The sequence below is a fragment of the Corylus avellana genome, chromosome 2, assembly GCF_965113065.1.
Source record: "Corylus avellana chromosome 2, dhCorAvel1.hap1.2, whole genome shotgun sequence".
Classification (NCBI taxonomy): Eukaryota; Viridiplantae; Streptophyta; class Magnoliopsida; order Fagales; family Betulaceae; genus Corylus; species Corylus avellana.
Genome location: NC_142491.1, coordinates 13575242 through 13600684, shown reverse-complemented (window position 1 = coordinate 13600684; position 25443 = coordinate 13575242). Strand labels below are relative to the sequence as shown.

Genomic DNA, 25443 nt, shown 5'->3' with positions numbered 1-25443 from the left:
TGAATATTGCCTTGTATTTCACAAATCAAATATGGCCCCCAAATCATATTGATTATGTGTTTTGTTCTCTCTCAATTTGTATGCTTTGTTTTGTTGTAATCATCCGGTTAGGTGGAGCATTTTGCAAGTGGGATGATTTGGTGAGAAAAGAAGACAAGCAAAGGCATAACGATATGGAGACTTGTTTTATGGCTTTTGGTTAAGCATTTCGGTGGACATTTATAGAAGAAGAAAGTTGGTGGCTCATTTAATTGAAGGAAGAAAAGAAGCAGGTGCATTAACTCCTTAGTTAATGCTTCATTTGTCAACAAGGAACAGGTTCCTCTCCGGTTCATAATGGACCGGAGAATATTCAGTTTATGGTTAGAATTTTTCTCATAAATTTTATGACCACAAATAAGACACATATTTCACTAATAAAAAAAATATATATATATTTTAAATTAAAAAGAAATTAATAAAAATATAAGAAAAAAGAAGGAGGTGGCTGGCCACCTAAAGAAAGAGGAAGAAAGAGATTCGAGAGAACAGAGAAGCATATAGACTTTGTCCAAACTTTTTTTTTTTTTTTTTTTTTGTTCGGAGAATGGTAAGAGGAAGAAAGAGATTGAAGGAAATTGACGTTCAAGATTGAATAACCAAAAACCAAACGAAGTGATGAAAATGGATATTGATTATTGCAGATTTTTTCATTTACATGTGAAGATCATTTCCTTTCCTGAGTACGTTTATCTACTCTACAAAATAGTACACCTCCCTTCAAGAGGAAAAAGGACACAGTTGGTGACTTTAATAACTTGATGAAAACTTTCTGAAAAAAGTTCACGTAATATCATTTGAATGATAATATCTTCTGAATTTTTAATTTGAATAATGTCTTTCTAAGTTACCAAAAAAATTAATAATGTCTTTCTGGCTAGTAAAAAAATAAAAATATTTAAGATAAATATACTCCAACAAATTCGAAAAAAAAGGTAAATTTTTTCAATTTCCACACCCTTGTTATTTTTTATTTTTAAAATTCAGTTTAAAATTTAATTTTGTTAAGGATACTTTTATCATTGAGAATAACATTAACAATTTTTAATAGTTTTAAAAAAAATATTATTTAAATTAAAAATTTAAAAAAATATTATCAATTAAATAGTCGAAAGGCAATAGTTTTTGGATAAAGAAAAGAGGCCAGGAAGAAAGGGATGGGAAGGAAATGGACGTTCAAGATTGAATAACGAAAAACCAAAAGATGTGATGGAAATGGATTTTTTTTTTTTTTTTTTTTGTAAGGGATAGAAATGGATGTTGATCACTGCAATTTTTTTCATTTACATGTGAAGATCATTTCCTTTCCTGAGTACCTTCACCTACTCTGCAAAATAGTACACCTCCCTAGCTAGCTTCAACAGGAAAAGGACATGGTGGGTGACACAAATTTAATAACAGGAAGAAAGCGCCTAAACTCTGAAGGAAATGGACGTTCAAGATTGAATAAGGAAAAATCAAACGATGTGAAGGAAATGGATATTGATTACTGCAGATTTTTTCATTTTCATTACATAGTACACCTCCCTAGCTGTTCAACAGGAATAACGAAAAAGGGCTGACAAAAATTAATTAACAAGAAAGAGGAAGAAAGGGTCTGAAGGGAATCCCTGAAGGAGTGAAGCGTGAGGAATAGTATATCTAACTTTCAAACCAGCCATTCTTTTTTAAGTTCTTTTTAAGTTGGTCTACAGGTGAGCTCGCCTCTACTGCACATTGGGACTTTCAAGCGACAGTTTTGGAACACAGCTCGCCCAACCCTGCAAGTAATTATTTGCTATTTGTTTTTTTTTTTTTAATCAAAGTTTGTGTTTGCATAATTTTTATGATTGTTTTAATAAAATGATGTAGCATGTTATATCACTTTAAATAGTTAATGATGTAGCAAGTTATATCACTTTAATTAAATAGTTAGTTCTAAAATGATGGAACAAGTTATATCACTTTAAATAAAGAATAATAGTCAATAGATCACATACAACGTGCCACGGTAATTTAAAACCAAGCTTTTAGAAAAAAAAAAAAAGAAAAAAAAAAAGTATTGGAAAACTATCATTTCTCTTTCTTGTCTGGCCTGTTTAAGTTGGAAAGGAAATTTAAGATGTTGAGGGTATTTATGCCGATTAGGCATGGGTTTTGTCATGAGTGTATGGATCGAGGTTTGGGTCTTACATGGTTCAATCGTTTTGGATTTGTTAAGTGTCCTATATATGTGCATTTTTTTTTTTGGAAAATTCCATCTTCATTCCTTCCATATGTAGAAAAATCATCTAGAGCACAAAGCTCTAAAGAGAAAGAGCAATTATTCTAAGGTAATAATGTCAAAAATACAATTACGGGTTTCCTCTGTCTAAATCGGATCTTTTTTTTTTTTTTTTTTTAGAAACCTATAATCCGATCTTAAACATTAATAAGTGCAGCCTTAGTGAGACTATGGGCCTTAGAATTCACTTCCCTCTTTACATGATGAACCATCCAGCTCCTCAGCGTACGTAAAAGCACCCTAGCATCGTCCACAATCTGTCCGTATGGACTCCAGTTTGGTCCTAAATCCGTATGCCACCCACACATCCACAGATGATGGACACTTCCATAGAATATGTGCAAAATATGCAGAGATCCTCCTTGACTATGCCCCACTTCAATAAATTATCTTTTGTTGGAAGGATATTATTACAAGCCCTCTACAAAAAAATCTTTGTTGCATTGGAACCTTTAATTGCCAAACCGTTTTCCACAGATCTGGCACAGCTGCACATATTAGAACTTGCAAAAAAGAAAAAGATAAAGGCATATGGCATTTTTAGAAACCGGGTAGGATGATTTCTAGAACCCAATTTGTATGAAATTTATATCCAATCTCAAAAGAAAGAAGCATTGTATAAATACAAAGTGGGAAACACATATAGCTAAGATGTACATATCATAAATACTTATTAATGTTGCGACATTTATAAATTACTTTTCTAGAGGAGTACTGCAGTTGCCCTGTTTTACAACGGGTAACTTTTTCTATGGAACGCAAAAAATAAATTGCTTTGTAAACCAAATATATATATAGCATATGGTCTGTACATATATATCTGTTCCAAGTTTCACCTAACATAAAATGTTTCGTAATCTGACAGATTAAGGATGACAAAACTTATTCTATCAGAAAGCCCCTATAGTGGTTGCAACGATTATGACATTTGGCGTGCGTTGATGGAAAACTATTTGTTAGCTCAAGATCTTTGGGATATTGTCCAAGCAACCACCGAACCTCCTAAACCAGAAGATGATGTCGAATTTAAGGCTTGGACAAAAAAAAATGCTGCAGCTTTATATGCAATTCAAAGTAGATGCGACGAGGACATACTCTTGGAGATTAAGGGAATCAGTTCCGCTAGAATTGTTTGGGATGCATTAGCTACAAAGTATGGGCCAAAGTCCTCACCAGATCTGCCAGGTCAAGGTGACTCTCCATCAGACAGCCCCTCCACCCCACGTGACTCTCCATCAGACAGCCCACGTCACCTCAATTCACACATCCCAGGTGACTCTCACTCTCTCCAAACATCAGGGTTATTATTGTAAAATAACTTGATGGTGCATAAGTTCTTGTTGATTAAGAAAGAAGAGTAATTTTGAAACTTCCTATTATGTCATTTTTATGTCTTTAAAAAAATGAGGTAATTTTTAAAATTATTATTTGACCAAAATTAATAGTGATCAATTACAAGCCTAATGGTAATTTTAAAAGCCACATCATCCTTGTAAGGACAAAAGATTAACACAAAAATGACTTCTAGCATTACTCAAGAAATAATATTAATTGAAACATAAATAGTAAGATAAAGATAAGAAAAATGACCATAAAATTTCCTATATATGCTCCATTCTGGCTGACTTAGCTTGGAAGGACATGCCCCTTCCATGTACTAAGTTAATAATAGTAAATCTAGACAAAACAGGGAAATTGAAAAAAAAAAATTAATAAAAGCAAATTTATGGACCGTTGCTATCAGAAACCCGAACTCACTCATTTTACTCTACATGCAGCGGACAAATGCTCAGACGTAAGCACTGTAATCCCCGAATATGATCCCTTACGTGTGGCTATCGATCAATAGTGGTGACTGGGATGCTGCAAGCGATTTCCTTAGGAGAGAAGATGATGCAAAGAGAGCAAGAATTTCAGTCAATGGACGTAGAGTTCTTCACGTGGCTGTCTTTGCGGGACATATGGAAATTGTGGAAAAGTTAGTGCAGTTATTGTCGGTAGCAGAGTTGGAAACAAGCGACGATTTTGGTTTGACAGCTCTAGCCCAGGCTGTTATTCTACAAAATATTCGGATGGTAGATTGCATGCTTACAAAGAACACTAACTTACTTAACATCCGAGACAATAAGTATCGTATTCCACTTATAACGGCTCTAGAGTTTGGAAATATAGAAGTGGCTCGCCATCTCTATTCTGTCTCTCTAGAAAATCATCAAACATTAAGGGACATTGATGCTTCCACGGCTCTTACCCGGTTCATACTTCTCAATAATTTTGGTAAGGACCCTAATTATTCATTCTTCTTTCGTCCGATGCTTTGAAATTATATTGAATAATTTTCCATTTGTTAATTAATTATGTCTCTACCAAACAATACAATAGATGTTGCTCTGGACTTGCTCAAGCGTTACCCAAGTTCTGCTATTGTTCCAAACATGTATAAGAGCTCCCCTTTGGCAGCATTGGCTTCCAAGTCTTCTGCATTCCCCAGTGGGAACCAGCTCTCGTTCTGGGAAAAGTGGATCTATGCCTGTAAGTATCATTTCTGTTTCTTATATTTACTTATCTCTCTCTTTCCTTTTCTTTTTTCTTTTGTTTTTTTTTGAAGTGTCAACTATAAATTAAATGCTTGCATGTTTGCACAGTCCAATCCATGACTTCCCCTCCAAATTTGTTTTTTAGGCTAATGAAAGGCAAATATATATACTATTTATAGTGTTCCAAGTTATTGAGAATACCCGAATAGCTTTATCAGTTTGCACTTTTTATTTTTTTGGGTAAAGTCCTCTTAACCGCTTCAAACTACCACCTCTAATGACAATCTATCCCTCAAATTATCCATTGCGACAATTTATCCCATAAACTACCAAAACAATGATAATGTACCCTCAATATTAATAAAATGATGAAATTACCCTTACTAAAACAAAAACAAAAATACTAAAATTTATAAAAAATTAAAAAAAATAAATAAATAAATAACAAAAATTAAAAACAAAAAAGGGATGGTTCCACCACCATCCAGGGGGTGGACCGGCCACCCCTAACAGAAGAGCAACCCAGATCTTTCATCTGGATTTCCTAATTTCTCCAGTCTTGTGCAAAGTCCAAAGGGTTTGTAGGCTCAAGGTAGGAATTTCCGTAGCACAAGTCTTCAGTCCATCTTTTGCTTGGCTTGAGCAGGACGAGACGTTTAGAAGGTGTGATCTTCATGAAATCATTTGCATCCCAGTTCCGGATCATAGACCAGACCTTAATCCAGATTCCTTCATCAGGATTACACCTTCGTTCCACCAGCTTCTCGACTTCTCTTCTGATAACCAAGGGGAAATCCCTTAGACTTTCCATGTCAGTAATCTCGAAGTAGTTCAAGAACCCATCTTCAAAGACTTCTACCATTTTGACTGGATCAGGGACTCGAGTGAACTGACTTTCCCCGATCTGGATTTGATGGTTGTAGTTTCCCCGATCTTCAAGGTGTGACTTTCGCTGATCTAGATTTTTTTATTTTCATTTGGCCCTTGCGGGCCAAGGGCCATGGGGTGGTTTCGGCCAGTCTGGGGTAGTCGAAACCACCCCAGAGGTGGCTAGCCACCCTTATGGCAAAAATGGGGTGGCCAGTTTTTTACATTCTTTTCAATTTTTTTTAGATTAGAATTTATTTAAAAAAAATTAATTTTTTTAAAAATTTATAAGGATATTTTTGTCTTATTGAAATTTATATAGGGGTAATTTAGTCATTTTATTAGCATTGAGTGGTACATTGTCATTATTTTGGTAGTTTGGTGGGGTAAATTGTCACAATTGATAGTTTGAGTGGTAGATTGTCATTGATGTAATAGTTTGAGGGGGTTAAGAGAACTTTATCCTATTTTCTTTTTGTAAGTAAATAAATTTCATCATTAATTAAGAAGCAAAAGTATTGGCATAGAAGAAAAAAAGAAGCAAAATTATTGAAGGGAAGTTTAAAATCTAAAAGATCAAACCAATACAAAAGCATTGAAGGGAATCCATAAATACAATGTACTACTCATGATTTCTATATATATATATATATATTTGAATGGGTATTCGAATCTTCATTAATAAGCTGAAAGTCAGTCAAAATTACACATCTAAAGGCATTATAGGGGAAAGTCTTCTCTCCAGAGTTTGTCCACTCCAAGAGTCAGAGCTAATTTGGCTAGTTTATGAGCTTCTCCATTAGCCTCCCGCGGGATGTAAGTCACCTTGTATTCCAGGAAACCTCGTAACAGTAGCTTCATGTCATCAATAATCACTCCATAGGGTCGCCAACCTCCCCCATCAGACTGCAGAGCTTGAACAATCTGTTGCGCATCGCCTTCCAGGACAATCTTTCGTATGTCCAGCTGCAGGCTAAGTTCAATACCTCTTCTTGCTGCCAACCCCTCAGCCATAGTTGGATCGTTGATGAAAGCCATTGTTTCGCAGAGCATGGCAAGTGCTTCTCCTTCATGGTCTCTCACAATGACCCTAATTCCTATCTTTCGTCCTTTATTATCGACAGCGGCATCCCAGTTGACTTTGATAGTTCCCAAGGGAGGTTTCTGCCACTGAACGGTAACTGCCCTGCTTGAAGTAGACCGTTGCTTAACAACATGCCTAGCCGCTATGAGATGAGCTTCCAGTTGGTCCTTTGCTGCACGTAGAGTTGATTGTGGACTCTTGAATTTACCCTCAAAGACCATTGAATTCCTCCGGAACCAGATTTGCCTCGCTACAATCGCAATCAGCTGTACCTCCTCAACAGCGCTCCTTGCCAACAAATTCTCCATGATATCCATAAAGCCCATTTCTGTACTAGAGCTTTTTTGAATTCTCATAGAGCAATCAGACCACACGTCCCTGGCTGAGGGGCAACTCCAGAGTATGCCCAATCGTTTCCACCTCGAGGTTACATATGGGGCAGAGAGGGTCGAGGGTAATATGCTTCTTAAATAAATTTTTCTTAGTAGGCAGGATATTGTTGCATGCCTTCCAAAGAAACACTTGAACTGCTCGTGGGACTTCAATTTTCCAGATGGCCTTCCACAACAGTTTTGATCTATCCCCATTGGAACAGCCCCCTTTGTCCACTTCATATTTTTCCTGTGCAAGATGATATGCGCTTCGAACCGAATACTCACCGTTTCTTGTATATTTCCAGACCCTTCTATCACCCCCTCGCCGAGGACACACTACCAAACTACTAATGAGATCAGCTTCCTCTACCGAAAAAATGTCATTGATTAAACTCAAGTTCCACCAATTGGCATCCCTATCCATCAGCTCACTCACCTTTGCCTCCTTGTCTAGAATACGAGGTGGAGACTGAAGAAACCCACCAGTTGTAGTGGGAACCCACTTATCTAGCCATATGCTGATGTTGCTACCATCGCCCACCCTCCAAGCTAGCCCCTCCAATAATAATTTCCTAGCATTCCAACAGCTCCGCCACACATAAGATGGTTGTCTTCCCAATGGGGCGTTCAGAAAATTGCCATGTGGATAATATTTTTCTTTGAGAATTTTTGATACTAGACCATTTGGATTTTGAAGGAGTCTCCACCCTTGTTTTGCGAGAAGCGCCATATTAAACCACTCCAAATCTCGGAAGCCTAGGCCACCTTTCACCTTAGTCCGCCCAAGTTGTTGCCAACTCATCCAAGTAATGCGACTTTCATCATGCTTATGACCCCACCAAAATTTAGCCATCATAGAATTGATTTCCTTACATAGGGTCTTCGGCAATTGAAACACACTCATGGTGTATATGGGTATAGCCTGAACCACGGCCTTAAGGAGTACCTCTTTACCGGCTTGTGATAAAAAATTTTTCTTCCATCCTTGCATTCGCTCCAGATCCTCCCTTTAATAGTAGCCCTCACTCCTGCCGTCGAGGTAATAAATTGCTTCACTGCTGCTGGAGTATTTTTGCTAAAAAACATGGAGGTCTTCTCTCGGTTGAGCTTTTGCCCCGAAGCTCTCTCATATTGAGCAAGAATTTCCTGCACATTGCACCATTCTATAAAGTTTGCCCTGCAAAAAAGCAAGTTGTCATCCGCAAAAAATAAGTGGCTAATTTTGGTACCTCCTTTGGCAATAGGCAAACCTGTAATTCTGCCTTCCCTGTCAGCCTTATGTAAGAGTGTGCTAAGACCCTCCGCACATAAGATGAACAAATATGGGGACAACGGGTCCCCTTGTCGGATACCTCGGGAAGGTCTAATGTTTCCATAGGGCACCCCATTAATAAGTATTGAGTATGAGACAGTCCGAACACACGTCATAATGCGGTCTACCCATCGCTCATCAAACCCAATCCGCCTCATCAATAACTCCAAAAAATCCCATTCCACTCGGTCATACGCTTTACTCATATCAAGTTTTAATGCCATGTACCCTTTTCTACCTTTAAACCGAGTGTTCATAGTATGGAGAGCCTCGAAGGCAACTATGACATTATCTGTGATTAACCGGCCCGGTAGGAAGGCACTTTGTTGTGGCGATATGATAGAATTCAACATTTTCTTCATTCTATTTGCAAGCACTTTCGCAATAAGTTTGTAAAAGACATTGCACAAACTTATGGGCCGGTAGTCAATGACCCGAGATGGAGTTTTGCTCTTGGGTATGAGAGCAATATATGTATTGTTAATGTTCGGGTCAAACATGCCATTATTCAAGAAATCAAGAACCGCAGTACCTACCTCCATCCGAACTGTGTCCCAGGAACGTTGATAAAAACAAGCCGAAAAGCCGTCCGGACCGGGTGACTTGAGGGGATGCATTTGAGAGAGTGCAATGTCGATTTCCTCCAGCGTGAACACTGCTAGTAGTGCAGCATTCATCTCTGGAGATACCCGAGGTTCCAATGACGACAAACACTCCTCTGCTCCGTAGGTGCCTTCAGACGTGAACAAATTTTGGTAGAATCTCTCAAACACTTCCGGTATTTCCTCCTTCTTCTTCCATTCCCGTCCCTCCTCATCTCTAATGCTGCGGATATGGTTAATTCTTCTACGATGATCAGCCCATGCATGAAAAAATGGTGTGTTCCGATCGCCAAATGTGTACCAATTTTGTTTCGCTCGCTGCGTCCACCGTATATCTTCTTGCTCCATAATGAATTCTATATCAGATTTGAGCCTTGAAATTTCTGCCCAATGTTCCGGTCCTTCATGCCTTTGTAAATTCTCTAACTCCTTTGTTTTCGACTTTAGTATTTTGGCCCCATTACCAAATTTCACCCCACTCCAACGCTTAAGAGCATTCTGACACTTGGCCAATTTATTCTGCACCATTTGTATAGCAGGGCTTGCTGTGTGCTCCTCATGCCACGCCTCCTCCACGACTCCACCATACTCCTCATCAAGCTGCCACTTAGCTTCAAATTTGAAGCTTCTGTGAGGCCCCACGTGTCTTGACTTGTCATGGCTGAAAGACATGAGTAAAGGCTTGTGGTCCGATGTCCTTGCAGCCAACACCTGGACAGCAACTTCACGATAAGCTGCGCACCATTACAAATTGGCCACTGCACGATCAAGTCGCTCCTTAACAAACCCCTCGTCATGCCGTCCGTTGGTCCATGTATACCGAGCTCCTATAAAACCCAAATCCTTTAAGCTACAGCTATCTAATGCATTCCGAAATCGGACCATTTGACTCTCCCTCCTTAGTGCTGCTCCTGTCTTCTCCTCTTGTGTAAGGATTTTGTTGAAGTCACCAATGCACATCCAAGGTTGAGGTTGATAATGCAGCAAGTGCTCAAGCAGCTCCCATGACTCATGCCGTTTGGCTGCAACTGGGTGCCCGTAAAAGCAAGTGAGTTTCCAGCCCCCTTCCTGGCCAGCATCTGCCACTATTGCATGAATATGTCTACAGGTGTAATTTTGGACTTCCAGAACGTATTCATCTTGCCAGAATAAAGCCAGGCCTCCACTCAACCCGACTGGTTCCACCACAAACATGTGCCGATAGCCCAGCTTCACTCTAATTCCTTCCATCTTTCCCTTCCTGCATTTTGTTTCCATTAAAAACAAAATGTTGGGCTTCTTCTCCTTCACCAGTAGGCGAAGGTCTTGAACTGTCCAGGGGTTCCCAAGCCCCTGGCAGTTCCAGCTGAGCAGAATCATGGCTCCTGGCGGGGCTGTGAAACAGCCTCCGCCAATGAAACCATACATGTGCTCTGGGACACAGTTACTTTCTTGCTTCGTTTCTCCGTTCTCCCTGAATCTGAATTTTGCATATCCATGGGATCACTCCTATCCCTTTTTGCCTTGTTAGTGGGCTGAGCTGTTGCCCGAATATTAGTTATGCTTCTGGCCATCCGCTTCCAAGTTTTCAGAGCAGGCCTGAAAACAATGGACTCGTTTTTTCCTTCTTCCCCTCTGTGCTCAGCAGCCCCTGGCAGTAAAATCTCCATACTAGTGACTTCCTGACCTTCCGTGTCTCCCCCCACTAATGCGTTTATTAGGCCCAACTGTCCCTGGCCCCCAAGGCCCAAGCTTGAACCCGGTCCAGAAGTCTCCAGTGGCCTATTTGCCGCTTGGTATTCCAGAGTATTTATTGCGGATATTCCATGCAATTTAGAGGACGTCGAGTCTTTCCTTGTGCCGTTACCAACTTCCTTTCTTGTGTTGCATATCCCGCCTTCTCTGTTCCCAGCTGGCTTCTTTGAATTAATACCCTTAGTAGGGTTTCTGGAAAATCCAGAATTTTCCATATTAGGAGAGCGCTCCCCTGAGTTCCTGCCGCCATCCGTTTCGTCAGACTCCGATGGAGGATTTCTGGTCGGCTTCTCCCTGAACGAGTAGCTTCCTCTTGTTCCTCGTCTACGTGGGTCCAAGGCTCTAAGTCCTACTCCCCATTTGTTGGACTCCTTTGCCGCACTACGACTGGCCAGAGGAGGAACCGGGCATCCTCGCGGACCATGAACTATCCGGCCACAGCGGAAACAAAACATGGGCAGCTTCTCATATTTGAATTCTACCCAGTTTGATTTCCCATTCAGTCTGAGGGCTCTACCACGGTCAAGGGGCTTTGTAATGTCAATGGTTACCCGCAATCTCAAACAACTTCCCCAACCCATTTCGTCACCTGCTACATCAACATCCTCAAGTTCTCCCAATGATCTCCCTATCTTAGTGCCTATGTTCTTGTTCATACAGAGAAGAAGCATATCATGTACTTGAATCCAAAATGGAGATTGGTTGAACTCCAATTGAGATGGTGGAGTGCCACCGTCAAAGTCATTCAAAACTAAAATCTGCCCATCAAACGACCATGGCCGTCCATCGAGCACCCTCCGTTCACCTTCATCCGTGAACTCAAACAACCAGATAGTCTCTCGCAATTCTTTGAACTTTACACCTCCTGCAGTACGCCAAACAGTAGATAGTACTGATCGGAATGCCTCCTTATTAATGCACTTTTCTATCCACACCTTGCCAATCAAGCACTTACCTCCCGCTTCCCTTTCCGCTGCTATCTCTCCCTCCTCCACCTGTATTCCAATTTTCTCTCCATCAGTAAGAGAAATCCTTCCACACAGGTCCTCCAATTCATCTGCCATGCCCCCAATCTTTCACCGGATCACCACACCGAAACCTCCTACGCCGTACAACGACAGGAGACTAAACCCTCGACTCTAGCAGTTTCTCTAGAGAGGAACCCTAGCGAGGACTCATTTTTTGGTTTTATGATTTCTATATATATAACACAAATGCATAATAACACAATTGATGATAATTACAGAAACCAAACCGAAAACAAACGTATATATATTTTTACACAAGAAATTCAAATGTTACAATGATGCACTTGACTAGTTATCCTTCTGGAACGGAAACAAAATTTATATGATGGATATTAACTTATTTTAAGAAAATTATATTTCGATTGGTACAAAGAGATATAGTATTTATTGGACTTTTTTGGTGATAGGTATATCCATTCCATCAACAGATTCCACCAATGATATTCAGGTAGATATCCACCAAAGTGATCACGTAAAGATGAGCGGATCAGGTATGTCATCGCCTAAACTCCCTCTTTTAAGGATTTATATCATGGAACAATGAAAATATTTGGGTGCATGTGTACACCTTAATTAAGGCAGGGCCATATATAATATTTATTTTAATATTAATTATATTTTTATTTAAAAATCATTCATCTCGCTTTTTGGGATGCAAAATTACTGATTAAGTTTTTATATTCAAGATTTTCTAACATCTTTTTTTTCAATTGATAATATGGCCAATCTATTTAATCTCTCTTGTTACATTGTTGATTTTAGGTAGGATTTTATCAATTTTAATTTTGAAAAATTTATTTCTGCAGAAGCAACTGTAACAGGTATATATTGTCAATTTATAAATTCAAATTTGAATAAAGCTTGAATATGAATATAGAGAGAAAAATGAAAATTTATAAAGAGAGGAGTTTGTAATTGAATAAACTATTTTAGAAACTTTCCATGTTCAACATTTATTTATTTACTTTTCCCATTTGATTTTAAACATGTCCAACTTGATCCATTCCAGTTAGTTATTTTTTAGGGTTATGGTTGTCATTTCACAAGAACAAAAAAATAATATCTACCCGTTTAAGACTGTATTTTATTTAAGAATATCTTTATTGTTATTTGATTATCTTATTTATTGATATCAATTTTTTAACCTTATTTATTTCAGAATGTTATAAAATCGAATGATATTAATACATTTTTGAAATTAAGTAGGGGGCCTTAATTTAAGCATATATACTAACTGTGTTTAATTTTGTATTTATTTTTTATTTAAACAGCAATTAGGTGTTGAATTTTTTCTTTTTATGGCAATTGTTTTACTAGGATTCATTAATTTGGGGACTTTTTTAAATTACTTATTTAGCATGATTAGAGGCCTTGATTAAAGAAAATGGAGGGTAATAAGGGATTTAATTTTTTTTATGGAATTTTTTTTAATGAATAATTTTAATTTGGGACTTCTTAAATTGGGGGCTCTAAGCAACCGCCTAACTCTCCTAGTGGTTGGGCGGCCCTGCCTTAAGGGCTCTTCATTTGGAGCATTTTTTTGATACGGCTACAATTCTGGAGTAATGTAATTGCAAAACGACTAATTCTCTCTTCATTAATCCTTTGAGCCTCTAACCTTAGGGATGGCAACACTTGCTATTAACCATCGGGGCAAAAAAGAAGGCTCGTGAAGGCACGTCCTACCAAAACATTAAGCATGGTTCATATCACTTTCAACAAGTCAAAGTTTCAAATAGCATATCTGATTGACAAATACTTTGGATTTTCAATTTGTGGTACTAATTTTGTAAGTCCAAGTGCTGTTAGGTTTGAATTTCCTTGAGCTCTTGGGCATTAATACATCCACTGAAAAAATTTCATATCTTTGTGATAAATTTTCTAAACTTTTGTATTCTTCATTAATTTGTTTTTCTGATCAATTTATTCTTTCTTTTAATCTAGTTGAGTTAATGACGCAATGATTATTGTCTTAGGAATCAAGAAACATTTATATGAAATAAAGTTGCTTCATCACCAAGCCAGACAACTTCTAGTTCAAATGTGCAGTGAAGTAAGGAAAATGGATAGAGATTGTGTTAATGAAGCCATCCTCCAAGCCGTCAAGGGAGGAGTTGTTGAGTTTATTGATGAGATAGTTAAAGTAGATGGCCGGCTTCTCTATTCCACTGATGCAAAGGGAAGAAACTTATTTTTTTATGCTGTCCTACATCGCCAAGCTAAAATATTTAGCTTTATATACCGACTTGATGTGAAGAGTTTAATTACAAATGCTCTGGATAGCTCAAGTAACACTATCTTGCACATGGTAGCAATGTTAGAACATTCCACTGAACGTGATCGCATTACAGGTGCTGCTTTGAAAATGCAGAGCGAACTTCGATGGTTTAAGGTCATATCTCTTAGTCTATATTTTTCTAATTTATGTGCTTACACTTGTAAGTTGGATGGATCGTACATATAATATATAAGACATCATCTTATCAAAAGGAGAGAATTGTGAAGTTTCATAGACCACAAGGGTTGGTGACAAACTACCCTCCTGATAGATTATGACGTCTTCGTTTAAGGATTGTTCTTGTCTGTCAGTCTTCCTTTTGAAGACTAAACTTTCACACAAATAGTGAAGAATTTGGTGGGTAACTTGTAATATATTAAAAGGCCTTGAATTGACTTGATGGAAGTTCAATTGCATGATTCAACTAGAGAATGAAAACTCATTATTCCACATTCATCATAAAACTAGAATGAAGTTGGGTGTTGCTATCATAAACTAAATTGTTATTTTCTTTTTGCATATTTGTAAAACAAGTATTTTCAATCATATATGATTCAACGAGATGCTATGGTTCATAGTTCTAAAATCTAAAAATCCATTTCTTTGCGGTCATTTATAAATAAGAGATTTAAATGGATTGTAAGAGATACCACAAAAAGGATGCATTTGTCAATATATTGCTTCAATTTCTAATTGCTAAGATTCTAGTCTATAAATGCAGGATGTGGAGAAAGTTTGCCTTCCTTGGATTCACGATATTCGAAATGATACAAATATGACAGCCAAAGAACTTTTTATCCATAACCACAAGGACATGTTGAAGGAAGGAGAGAAATGGATGAAGGGCACTGCAACTTCTTGTACAGTGATAGGAGCTCTGATTATTACCATTATGTTCACTGCAGCATTTACTGTTCCAGGTGGTAACAATCAAAATACAGGATTTCCAATATTCTCAGATAAAAAGTTATTTACGGCTTTTATCATATTTGATGCATTATCACTTTTTTTCTGCATCAACTTCAGTATTGATCTTTTTGGGAATGGTTACATCGCGCTATGCGGAAGACGATTTTTCACGATCCTTGCCTCTTAAGATGATAATAGGACATTACACTCTTTTCTTCTCTATTGCAACTATGATGGTTGCCTTCTGCGCTGGTCTTTTCATTATGGTACCCAAAAAATCATGGATGGTCATTCCTGTCATTTGCCTTGCTAGTGTTACTGTCATCCAATTCGCTTCTATGCTATTTCCCCTTCTTGTCTACATGTTGAAGCAAATCTCAACATATCGACTAGGTACGAGGCATCTTCATCGTTTGTTTTAAGCAATTTATTTTTAGATTTGATGCAGACATGTTGTTTAATAGTTTGGGTTACTAAAGACAACATGAATTTACAATGAACAATTGGTGATGATTCAGTTTGTGATGTATTAAGCAGTTGGGTCTCATTGTTTGGTGGTTTAGACATTTTGTGATGAGATAAATAAATCTATTAGCTAGTCATGTATCCTTTGTAGAATTTTTTTTTTTTTTTTTTTCCTTTTTCTTTCTATTGCCTGCCCATGGAAAAATTTCTACCTGCAAATCTCATTTTTAACAAATTTAGTACATATATCATATATATATGTACCTTTGCAAGAAGGACAAGTTGCAAGAACTGTAATAATTATCATTGAAATTAAGCATATGCAACAATTAACAAAGATGACAATTTACAATATCCCAATTTATAAGAAGAAATAAAGAGATTAATAGATCTAAATTTTTGCATATTTAATCTGTTTTTTATTAGTGCATATTTAATCTACCAGTTCTTCCCTTCTTCCTGCGGCTCTCAAGTTTTCTTGTTTTAGTAGGTGTTTTATCGAAATATTTTGGTATTTAGCTGTGTTCGATTCGTGCAGACTGAAGATAAACCTGATCCATTTTATCACGGGAGTCCCACAATATGAAGGGAAAAAAGATCCAACACATGTAAAAACGATCCACACCCTTTACTCTCTTAAATCCATTATCTCTCTCTTTTTTTTCTTTTTTTGTTATCACTGAAGGAATGTTAATTTTATGTTTTATATATTAATTTAATATATTTTTTATTCATACTTTGGTGTCTCTATTTTAATGTAAGGACAAAAAATTTCTTCGAAGTTTTGGCCCCTCCCCATAAAAATGTTTGGTTCCGTCCCTGGTGGTAAGTTGGAGTTTTCTCCCACATTAACAGTCACATAAATTAGAGAGAAATGCTATACATCACTACAAAAAAAGAATTTTTTGTTGACATGGGTTTTCTGACGTGTTAGGTGGTTTGATACACCAAAAAATTTTTTTGATGGGGCGTTTTTGACGTGTGTCAGGCGTTAAAATTTTGGGTGTCAGAAACGAAAAATTTCTGACGTGATAGATGTAACACGTCAGAATTTTCTGACGTGTCAAAATTGGCACGTCAGAAAAATTATCTGACATGTCACTTTCTGACACGTCAGAAATTTTTCTGACGTGTTAAATTTTGGCACTTCAGAAAATTTCCTGATGTGTCAATTTTGACACGTCAGTAATTTAAAAATTATTAAAAAAAATAATTTTTCTTTTTTTTTTTTAATTTTTCTGAATTTTTTTTTCAATTAAAAAATTTATTAATTTAAATTATTTTTCAATTAAAATATATATATATAATTCTTTTCACCACCGTACGTCTCCATTTTCTCACTCTCTCGATCTCTATCTCTTCTTTTCTCCATTTTCTCACTCTCGTGGATATTGGGCAAGACTCCACCACTGGCAATGGTCACAAAGCCCAAAAGCTTGCTCAGCTCTTCATCGTTTCTTACTGCCAGCTGGATATGCCTAGCATCATTCCCAGCAAGCTCCAATACCTGAATATACGCATATTCCACAATCAAACACAGATCAAAACGCCAAACCCACAAAATAAACGTTTCTGTTTTAACTGAGATTGAACTGAATTCAATGAAACAATCACAACTTTGGATCCAATACTATGTGATTGACCACATAACATCCTAGATATGATATCTGGGGGTGCTTCATGCTTTTAATGATATCTCAATTACTTACCCAAAAAAAAAAAAAAAAATCCCAGATATACCTCTGTTTTTGCCATCTACTCCAGTTGAGCAAGGTCTCTTTCAATCTTCCCTCAATAGAAAGTGGTCACTATTGAGCATCTCCTAATTATAATTTTCCAACCATTCCTCTGTTCTACTCTACTTTCTATGAGCTGCATGGAGATTTTTATATTTTGGGTCTCATTCTTGTCTATCCTAAAGCTTCATTTTTTTTTTTCAAAACTCAGGAATTCGCTCTGAAGTTAATTTCAACTCTAGAGTGACAGAGAGAAATGTAAAGAAAGAAATTAAATCAAGAGGCAATTGATGCAACACTGACCTCTGACACAAAGAAGGCATGGAGCCCATACGGAACTCTGTGGGGTAACTCAACAATTGCAACAGGATCAGTTGACATTGTTTTTGCATCAAGTACATGCACTGCTGATTTTCTGCAAATTATAGATGAAAACTTGAGATTGTATCCTCGTTGTCAAGATATTCAGACTTTAAATCTGAGTCATGAAGCAAGAGTTAATAACTATACTCACGCATCTGAAAGAAAAGGATGGTTGCAATGACTACAATGACTATACGGTCCCCTTGCAGTTTGCATATCTTTCTTAGCAATATTCACTAATTTTTATTTAGAAATTTGATTTTGTAGTGTGCACACAAATAACATAAGACAAAGATTTGAGTCATAGCATTGTCCATCATCTAGCCAGAACAAGAAAAGACCTATTTAGACGTTAAATCTATTTTTTTTCCTGTGTTATATATTTCTCCTTCATACTTTGCCCCGTTCAATATAAATTCCTAACTTTGACCTTATTGGTCATGAGTGCATGAGTGCCGGCCAGTGCTAATTAAAGTCGACACTAATAATGACTTAAAAGTAGTCATTGCTAATATATATATATATATATATATATATATATATATATATAACTCGAAATGAGATGTCAACCTTGCTAATATATAAATCACTATTTATTTTAAAAATTTAACCTAATTAAAAAAAAAATTAATTATTTAATTTATATTCCAACAGGTACTTACCAAGAGACGTGCATAGATGGGTTTGAGAACGGAAATGGAACAATGTCATTAAAGGCGGCCATTGCCAATCATCTAAAGAATTCTACCGAGACAACCAGCAACGGGCTTGCCATAACCACATGGATTTCCGGCGTCTTGGGCTCTCTGAAGCTAAGGAGGCTAATGAGTTTCTCCGACGAGCACGACGGAGAGCCGAAATGGCTGCATTCAAAAGATCGGAAGCTGCTTCAAAATCCAGATTTGAGAACAATGGCAAGAATTGTCGTGGCGCAAGATGGATCGAGCACGTACAAAACAATCACGGCTGCTTTGCAGGCTGTTCCAGATAAGAGCGACCAGAGATTCGTCTAAATAGGTCTTTTCTATTTAGACAAATGGCATATAAGAAAATGAATCATACTTTTTTTAATTAGTGATTCGCACCCATCCAATCAACACAATCAAACAAATATGAAACCGATTTCACTTCGAAAAAACCAAAAACATCAACCATGACACCCAAACAGCACCAAATCTCCAAAGAAAGCTCCAATTTCATCCCAAGCATCAAAACCCATCAAAATAAAACCGGGCCGGTTACACTACTCAACAGCTCACCAACAAGAAGCCCAAAGAAACTTCCTCCATTTTCAAAAACCCAAACCCAAAAAATCTTCAAAAAATCAAAAACTCAAATAAAAAAATTAACCTGAAAAATCAAAAACTCAAATGTCAAACCCAACAAATCTTCAAAAACCCAAAAAATCTTCTTATTTTCTCTTCTTCTTCTCTTCTCCTTTTCTTTTTCTTCTTCTTCTTCTTCTTCTAGCTCTGCTGCCGTGCAGAGAGATTGAGAGAGAAGAGGGAGCTGGCCGCGCGTGCAGAGAGAAGAGGGAGATTGAGAGAGGGAAAGAAGATCTGGAATTAAAAGAGATCAGGAAGAAGATCTAGCGGAAAGAATAAATAATAAAAGAAGATATGGGGAAAGAATAAATAATAAAAGAGGGAAAGAAGAGGGAAAATTAAAGTTGAATGTCCCACTATTTTCTTTGTTTCTTTGTTTTATCTGCAAATAAATAGTGTTTTTGTGTGAAAAAAAGAAAAGAAAAAGAAATAGAGCAGAAAACAAATATTTTTTTTTTAATTATTTTTTATTTTTTTAAATTTCTATATTACTGCATGGAGAATAATAAATCAAAGAAATCCAGATTGAAAGGCTAAGAGCAGCAACAGAGTTATTTAATAAAGATTTGGAAAGATTTTGAGTGTCATTTTCATTTAAAATCCTTCCTAATAAAAAACAAATATTAGATGAAATATATATAATATAAATAAACCTAATATAAAAATATATATATAAAAAAAAAAAAAAATTCATTGACGTGTCAAAATGACACGTTAAGAAATTTTGACGTGTCTAATTTTAGCACGTCAATAAATATTTAAATATTAAGTTATTTAAATAAAATTTTTAAAAATTAAATTGAATTTAAATTTCCTGACATGTCAAATATTGACAAGTCAAGAAATCCTGACGTAGCATATTCAACACGTCAAAAAAACATTTGTTGATGTGCCACTTTTGGCACATTAATAATTACTGACGTGTTAAACTTTGGTTACTGTTTGCCACGTCAGAAACCATCAAGTTTTTTGTAGTGTATACTTTCAAAATGTTTACTTCTTGATAAGGCAATGAAAATTATTATTAATGTAAAATATATAAATTATCCCGTTCAAGATTCAACAGAAACTTTTACTAGGAATAAACACTAATAAGTTGACGTAGCATTTCTCTAAACCATATGTGAGTTCAAAAGAGAGCTTGTAGGTATTTGTAATGGTGACACCATGATTTAGAGAGAGAGAGCGAGATTTAAAGCAAAAACAAGCCAAGAGAGCCTTGGAAAGCATTACAAAAGAAAAGGAGAGGTCCCATTTGAGAAAAGTTGAGAATTGATTTGGTAAAATTTTTAAGAGTGTTTCGTAAAAATTAATAATTAAAAACAAAAACATTTTAAAAACTCTATAATATAGTATTAAGTTTTACTTCAATTTAGATTGGACAAATTTTTTTCAATCTAGTCTATAAAACTATAAGGTGTCATTGAATATGTTAATTGAACATGTTATTTTTAACAATATTGAAAGAGCTAGAAAAAATTCTATTAAAAAAGTTATGTATTTTTCACGAACTAAATAAATATATGAAAATTTTATATATAAAATGAATTAGAGAAAAAAATTTCCATTCAATTTGATATCATGTAATATTTTCATTCTGAGCATGAAGTAGTAGTGTACGTGCATTGGGAAGGTGGGAAGATGGATTTGTCTAATTGATAAATATCACATTTTTTAATCGGTATTTACTGTCTTGTCGTTTAATTGCATTTACACAATAGAGTTACTCTTTTTCGCATTAGAGAAGACAAACCTCGAGCCCAACTGGTCAAATTCACAGTGTAATTAAAAAACTCAAATATTTAAAGAATTGGTTAGATATGATACATTAATTAAGACTTTAAGAGCAACTTGCCTTTGACCCCTCCCCTCTTCCTCGGTTGTATCTCAGAAAGAAAAAGAAAAAAGAGACTTTAAGAGCAACTTTTTTTTTTCTAATAGACTTTAAGAGCAACTTGTTCATAAATATAACATCCTTCGGACGTCCCGCCATGGTGGAAGCAACACATGCCACCGACAACTGCTACTAAAATTTTATTTTCGATAGAGAAGACTTGAGCGGAACAAAACCACGTTGTAGGAAGCAACTTGCTCATAATTATTCATCACATTCCCAATTTCACGTGACATGAATTGAGAAACGAGAGAAGAACTACGGGATTATTTTTAGAATTAATAAATATAAGTCAACTATATTATAGTGTAAACTTTTGCATTCCCACTGATTCTTCATATATAATCTTCGAACGTCCGGCAACACATGCATGCAGTGACCACCGACAACAGCTACTAAAATTTTACTTTACAGAACACTTCGAGCCGAAATAAGGCACGTTGTACCAAATTAATTTGGAGTCATGATGCCTGTACTTTTTACAGTTGGCTAGGTAGACGTCCAATAATTTATTTTTTTTTATTTTTTTTTTATTTTTTTATTTTTAATTTGCCTTCATTTTTCTCTGCAAAAACAGCTCCATGAAAATTGAGGCTTAAGGTAAAAAGATAAAATAACACATTTTTATTTTAAAACTATAATATAATAAATTTTTATATTAAAAATCATTTTTCTTGTTTTTTTAGATGAAAAATTACTAATCAAAGTTAAATATTCTTGTTTTGTTACCATATTATTCTCAATAGTTAATATGATCATCAATCGTCAAAAGTGTTAGTTCTTGTATTGGCTTAATTCAGTTTCAAAATGCAAAGGTTACTGTTTATGGGCTCAAACACTGATATAGAATGCTCAGAATCCAATCTCCACCGTTCATAATGTAGATTCATGTGTTATGAATGTCCCTGCAAAATTTTAGCTCAATCGGACCACAAACGCCCATCGATCGGAGCTGTTGATCAAGACTGGACAGGCCGAGTCCGGACATGCTTTCCCCGGGTCCGGACCACATTTCCAAAAACTCAATTTCTGCTCTGTAAAGCCCTGTCCGGACAGCCCATTAACCTGTCCGGACATCCCGTAAGTTTTAGGCCCAAAAACATGATTTTAAGTGGGTTAGGTCTAGGATTTTGTCGGGGGTATATATACATCATTATAGAAGAGAGATGTACGAATTTTCATCCTCAGAGAGTTTGTCAGAGGCTGTGCTAAGAAAGATCATATGTGGTGAGCGTTAAATTGAATCTCTTAGAGTTTTAGTTATTCCTTTGATAAATCTACGGTTAAGAAGTCTATCGGAAGAGTCTGGTAAAGGAGAATCACGTTGAAGAAGATTGTGAACAAGGAACGAGTTGTAGGCTTGTCGATCTTACAGAGCCAAGGTCTTGCAAAGGGTTGTAAGTGTTCCTAGTGTCTGTAATCTCTGGATAATCTTTTGATAGTGATTTCCTAGGTTTGGCTGCCCTGGAGAGGTTTTACTTTTAGATTGGTTTCTAAAAGGTTTCCTCTTTGTAAACAAAATATTTGTGTCTGCCTCTTTATTGTTTTATATATTTTGGGTGATTGAATTGTTTATTGCTTCATAGTATTAATTCCGCATAAATTGTGATAAACAAGTTTTTGGAGTCGGCATAGCGTTTTTCAATTGGTATCAGAGCGGGTTCACTCTGTTTGGATTAAATTCCTAAGTGAGATCTATTGACTCCTGTTTGCTATAAATACTTCTCAAAGGGCATATGATCTTATAAACTTCTTCAACAATTTGTTGGAAAAATTCACTCTTTTGAGACATTAATACACAAATTGTTTGGAGGATCTTCAAGATCTTAAACATGTGAAAGAATTTATGGTTACTAAATTGTCTGAATCACATGTTTTAATTGATTCTTTAAAATCTGAAAATCTTGTTTTAGGTTCTAAAGTTGATTTGTTAGAGAAGAAATTAAAAGAGTCAGAAACTCAATTGAAAAAATTCTCTAGCGATTCCCTTGAGAATATGTTGCATACTCAGAACTCTGATTGTGATAAATCTGAGTTAAGTTTTGATTGTCATGTTGCTTTGTCTTCTAACAATGATTTTACTTCTGAGATAATATTTGTTAAATCAAAAAAAGTAGAAGACTCTTTGGTTAAAAGAAAAACAGCAGCTACCTTGACCTCACAAGGTAAGAAAGTTAAGAAAATTCATATTGAACCTTGTGTATCTTACCCCAAGTATAAAGTCGTCCATCCTCCTAGGAATCTACCTCCAAAAAGGTTTATCCCTACTTGTCATCATTGTGGAAAAATTGGTCACATTCGACCCAACTGTTTTAAATTGAAACCTCATATGCATAAAAATAAAAATTCTGTTTCTAGGAAAGAACCTTTGGGGTTATGCACAATGATGATGGGAGGTTTGTCTAGATTAAGCAAGATTGAAAATGTTCACGTCTCTACACCTTCTTTCAAGAAGGTTTAAGTTAGGAAGGATTATACCATTCACCCATTGAGGGGGAGTGGTAGTGATCTCACCTAAAGTTAGGTGAGTCAATAACATGCCTAGGATTGATTGTTTTGCTTATTTTTGAATATCCTAGAGCGTGTTATTTTTCTTTGCTTTGCATTTTTTTTGCTTTATTGTTTATGCATTGCATTATTTTTGTTGTTACACTTTTTGTATGAAGAGTGTATACATGGTTGTTTTGAGATTCTTGTTTTGAGGCAAATTCATAAAGGATTTTTCAAGAAATTCATATATCATGATCTTTGAAAAGCTTATAGATGAGATGTTGTGTGCGGACCACCAAGATTTTTGTCTACTTGCTAATCAAATGTTTAGGAATGTGTAATGTCTTGTGAAGACCTAGAAGTAGTTATTAAACCAAATCATTATTTTGTAATGGGACCTATAAGATGTGATGAAAGTTTAATGCTAAAGGACATTCATGTCTTGCCTATTGTAATCTCAATTCAAGCATGTTGTTTTGTTTTGCATTGCATTTTTGTTTGTTTTGCATTTGTTTTCGTTCATGTGCATTTCTTTTGTGAAAATTTTTAAAAAGACAAAAATATGTTACTTTGATTGTTTTCTTTTCTTTCTTTCGTCTTATGCACCTAGATAGTCCATTAATTTCTCATGTTGCTTTTTATGAATTTAATTCCCTGCGTCTTGAAATATTCTTAATATGCATGAAATGAAAATTTGTGTCAATGGACTTGTTTTTGTGGTTACCTAAAGCCTGAGCTTATGTGGTACATTTTGCCTATGCTTTACCTCTTGTGCACAGTTAAGCTTAAATTGAGGTTTTGTTTCACTTTATTTGTGAGGTCTGTTAGGTAACCATATGAGGTTTTTGACTAGTCATATTCTTCAAATTGACCATATGCTACTTGAACCTAGGGTTTAAAAATTCCTGCTTTCTCTTTTGTGATAAGCACCAAAAGTTTAAGGACACTTTCTCAAAGAGAAAAATAAACAAAATAGTGAAACAAATAAAATCAAAAGATCATATTCCAAAAGGAATTTATTTCACTGTGTCAAACTTGTGCAAAATATTTTTCAAAGAGAAATGTATAGGATGAGAGTGGCTAGGCCATAGTATGATAAAGTTTAACTTTTGATTTGACATACTTGTCAAAACCTCATGGTGGTGAAACTTTCTCCTCATTTTGCAAGTTGAAAATTTTTCTCTTTAGATAGCTTACACACACACCACACAAGCATGGGTTGAGTAGAATATTTTTCTTTGCTTGGGTTAAGCAATATGAGTTTCTTGCCATTTCTAGTCTCATGTATATTTTGCATATTTTGAGCATGTTTGGGATATTCATTGTGTAATACATGAGTCATTGATGTGTATATCATGTGTGTTCATTTGACTTTTGAGGGGGAGAAACATGTTTTGCATTTTCAGTTTCTTGTTGTTAATTGAGTCATACATTGAGGGGGAGTTTTGCTGATGTTTCTTTGTGATCATGCATTCTACATCAGTTTTTTTTTTCATGAGTTTTATTTATGTCTTTTTGTTCCACATATGCCTTGATATATTTTGTGAAGTGTTTCAGAAAACATGAAGACCTTTTGTCATTCTATGACAAAAAGGGGGAGTAAATATGGGGAGATGATGGAATTGGCTCGACATTTTGGTTTTATCACTGAATTGCCAAAGGGGGAGTTTGTTCGTTCTTGTGTTGGCTTAATTCAGTTCCAAAATGCAGAGATTACTGTTCATAGGCTCAAACACTGATATAGAATGTTTAGAATCCAATCTCCACCGTTCATAATGTAGATTCATGTGTTATGAACGTCCCTGCAAAATTTCAGCTCAATCGGACCACAAACGCCCGTCGATCGGAGCTGTTGATCAAGACTGGACAAGCCGGGTCCGGACATGCCTTCCCCGAGTCCGGACCGCATTTCCAAAAACTCAATTTCTGCTCCGTAAAGCCCTGTCCAGACAACCCATTAACCTGTCCAGACATCCCGTAAGTTTTAAGCCCAAAAACGTGATTTTAAGTGGGTTAGGTCTAGGGTTTTGTCGAGGGTATATATACATCATTATAGAAGAGAGAGGTACGAATTTTCACCCCTAGAGAGTTCGTCGGAGGCTGTGTTAAGAGAGATCATATGTGGTGAGCGTTAAATTGAATC

The 25443-nt window shown here is 36.1% G+C and overlaps 1 protein-coding gene and 1 non-coding gene across 2 annotated transcripts in view; both read left to right on the top strand.

Moving 5' to 3' along the window:
• LOC132168108 (uncharacterized) overlaps nt 1–25443 on the top strand; it is a 106176-nt gene that overhangs the window by 51248 nt on the left and 29485 nt on the right. The window lies entirely within an intron of this gene.
• LOC132168195 (uncharacterized) lies at nt 4095–15629 on the top strand. Its single transcript, XR_015911418.1, has 5 exons — nt 4095–4579; nt 4685–4834; nt 12248–12331; nt 13817–14232; nt 14840–15629. It is a non-coding gene; the product is annotated as an uncharacterized LOC132168195 (transcript).